We start from the raw sequence: 3,891 nt of genomic DNA, 5'->3' as shown, positions 1-3,891 counted from the left end.
GTTTCCAAACTACACTGTGAACAAAAAAAGTTAAGGATATTCAGAGGTACTAATGTGATCCGGTAAATATACTCTCTGCCAAAATTCCTTTCGAGAACCAATTCAACAACAAGGCCATTTCACTGCTATCTATTTCAGTTTTCATGGTCTGCTCCCTTGCGAAAGAGAGAAACCCCAAGATATAAGGTGTGATCAAAATACACACTGAGTGCTTAAAAATAATTATAGCAAAAGACATATTGACATTAACCTCCCTCCCTCAAAATATTCTACTTCTTTTTAAACATCTACCCCATTATTCTGGACTCTTTTTGAAGCAATTCTGGAAGTTCTCTTTTTTGAGTGTCTTTACAAGATGTGATAAAAAATATTTAGGGAATGTTACTGCTAAGTTCCATCCAAAGTAAAGGTAGGCTCATACAAACATTACGGTGTATCCTCATTGACCGGATTCACCAGTTCTGGCACTGTGTGACTTCTGGCTCTTCGTCAAAGTCAAAATGGCCATGAAAGGTAAACATTTTGAATTGATTCAGTGCATCAAGGCAGCCTCGATAGCATAACTGAAGACACTCACTAAAGAGGGCTTCCAGAACTGCCTCAGACCGTGACGAGAACAATGGGAGAAGCATGTTCAAGGTGAGAATATTTTGAGTGGGATTAATGGCAATGTGTCTTTTATTGTACTTAAAAAAAAAGTTGAAACACTCATTGTATGTTTTGTTCACCTCATAGAAACGATGACATTTGGAGCTGGCCCCTGCTCTGTGGTCTCAGTCCAGGATCAGGAGTTTCAGTGTCACCATTTGGAGCTGACATTGGCACTCAAGCTCTTGGGCCCTTGATTCAATGCTGAACCCAGGCATCTGGCCTTGCTGTACAAATGTATAGATGCGTTTGCGTGTGTGTGTGTGGGGGGCAATGCAAGTGGTTTAACTTCTTACTGACATCTTTACAATAATTACTTTCCTTATAGGCAGAGGACGGTAACACTGTTTATCCCCAACGCAGGCTGTAAAGAGCCCCACAGTTGGCTTGCGTATAGAGGTGAGTCTGGCTGAAGCCTGCATGCTCAGGTCAGAGTAACTTGCACTCAATTTCTGTTCCCACAACTAAAACCTTCAGACTAGAAGGACAATATTCTAATTACAATCATATATTTTGTCTATTTATTTCCTAATTTGAGAATGCTTTGTCTTGTCCTTTATGGGCCTTGTTCACATTAATTTCCACAGAAACTACACATTACCTTTACCCCAATTGATTGGCACTAAAAGTCAGTGCCTGGGACTGGCAGCACCCTTGTAGGCTGCACTGGCATTGGTTGTCCTGGCACCAGGCTTTCTTAGTCCTGTCCCTTGGTGCATTTATTTTTCAGGCCTGCATTGTATACTGGGCAGGTGGGCACTGGAACCTGACTACAGGGGTCTCTAACACTTATAAACTTTTTTTTAGAAGAAGGTTTTTGATGTCAATTATTAAGAACAACTGTTCTCTTCTAAGACAAGAACATCAATTAAAATTATAGAAATGATCGAAGAGTGTTACCTACAGTTGGTAAGTTATTGACGCCATAATGTTATCATTTAAAAAAATACTTTACATAAGAAGTTGTAATCTCAGCACTTTGGGAGACTGAGGCAGGAGGTTTGCAATTCAAGCCTAGCCTGGGCAACTTGGCAATTTAGTGAGTTCCTATCACAAAATATAAACAGGAAAAAAAAAAAAATGAATGGGCTGGTAGCCCAGCTTGCAGCTCAGTTTGAAGGTCCTGGGTTCAATCCCCATTACCACCACAGGGTGGGTGGGGGGATGAAGTTGCAGAGAGAACTCTGGAAGGTCTGCATCGCAGTGTTGGGCCTAGTGAGTAAGGCCTATCACAAAACTATTTTTTGTTGTTGCTTTGCAGTTTTGGGGATTGAATTCAGGGCTTCCCAGCCCACACTAGGCTAGACAAGCACTCTTCCATAGCCCTCCACACTGTTTTAAATAATTTGTATCCAGAAAATTGGAAGGTCTATGAATACGTAGATGAATTCTTGGGTGTCTATGCAGCTTCTGTTGATTAATGCAGGGAAAAACGAAATGATTTTCCACTTAGTTCTCTGTATGGATAATGGTTGTAGGTGTCTGCTGCCATCATGTGTACATTTCTATTTGTATTCTACACATATTCAGGGGGACATTATAATTACAATTTGTGCGAAATTATAACTGAGGAAATTAATGTACCAATGTAGTCCTCACTGCCAAATAAAAAAATCTGTGCCAGTAGTCTTCGTCCTATTTAAAGTTGAGTGTGTTCAGTACATGGTTTTGGTCACCTACTGTAGGCCTTTTGCAGTGTGAAGGTCCTTTCCTAAATGGTATCTCACTGAATCACCTCAGTGGGCCACCTTATATATAAAAAATTGGAAGAATACAGTGGTAATGATGGACCTACGATATGTGTTGGATACAACCCAAGATTTGAACTGTAATCCAATGCCTTCATCAAAGCTCTATACTTTGAAGAATAGAGGAGCCCTGGAATGGGAGAATTTCATGTAGATCTAGTAAGACAATTCCCTTAAAAATAGCTTCTGTTTTCCTTTGGGCACATTATATAAACCATCAGGAAAAAAGAACTTGTTCCAAACTGGAACAACCAACCTATTTGTTGTGGAAACGAATATCCTAATGTTTTAATACTGTCTGCACTGACTGGCAGTAGAAGGGAATGCACTAGAAATAACACTTTCCTTTTTTGTTGAATATGAAAGTTGCTATGAGAAAAGGAATTGCCACATTTTTTTTTGTACACTGCAAGCTGAGGGGTAGGAGGAATCACCACTCATTTTTTTATCTGGGTTTTTATTCTGCTAATGATGCAAACAGTTCTGTAAAGGGAGATAGCATATCATTTATTACAATATGAAGTGATAGGCATACTCAGTGGAATATTCACAGCATGGTTCTGTGTTCTGTCAGCCTGGAATGAAAGATGAATTTGAGGGATAGCACAGTATAGGGTTAAGAGTGTGTGACCTGCAGCTGGATTCTGGGTAAGATCCCAGTTCACGCACTAGCTGTATGACCCAGAAGCAAGATTTTTTTGGTGTTGATTTTGAATTATGTTTCTTTATATTTAAAACCTGAGCACCAGTTAGCTTTGATACCTCTCACAATATTTAAAATGAAATAATATCTCTAAGGCAAGATTCTTCCAAAGTAGAAATTGTCTTTTCAGTGGCTTAATGTCATTGTAGCTAGAGACTGCAGTCAGAGAAAGGTTCCTCTAATTTCTTGTATGCTTGGAGGTTTGTGTTTAGTTGAAATGAAGTTGCTTCCTGTCATTGAATATATTTGAAAACATGAATTTCAAGTTGCTTCCTCTGTAAACAATAGTGTAGTAGTTGGCATGGACAACAGAACAATTTTAGAAGAGAAGACCTTTTTATCTCTAGGCCCTTGCTCTGAATAAACATTTTTTGGCTAAGTCAGCTAAGCAATATGATTTATTTAGAAATATTTCCATGGCTTATCAAAGAAATATTCTACCTTTAAAGAAGTCAGACTAATGATTGTCTTTTAGAATACACAGACATCCTTAGAAAAGAAAATGAGACAATTGAAAACTGAATGAGAGCTGATGGAATAAATCTCTAGTTCTGGCTTTATAGTTTTTCTGATTGAATCTGACCATTTAAAAACTGTGTATACTATAAATAGAAGAAAAAAGAGGTCTCTATGTCCCTGAGAACAGTAATTATACTCTCATCTAGTGAGGCGATTTTAGGTGCAAATGATTATTTTCTGCAGTAGTGTTTATATGTTTACCAGATAGGTACAAACATTCATATAGCTCAAATCATGTAGATCCAGCCTCTATTCTTACTTCTGATAGCAGCT

The sequence above is a fragment of the Fukomys damarensis genome, unplaced genomic scaffold (assembly GCF_012274545.1).
Source record: "Fukomys damarensis isolate Sample0158 unplaced genomic scaffold, DMR_v1.0_HiC HiC_scaffold_18, whole genome shotgun sequence".
In the NCBI taxonomy this organism is placed as follows: Eukaryota; Metazoa; Chordata; class Mammalia; order Rodentia; family Bathyergidae; genus Fukomys; species Fukomys damarensis.
The sequence above is the reverse complement of the archived record's forward strand: the minus strand, read 5'-3'. Positions refer to the sequence as shown.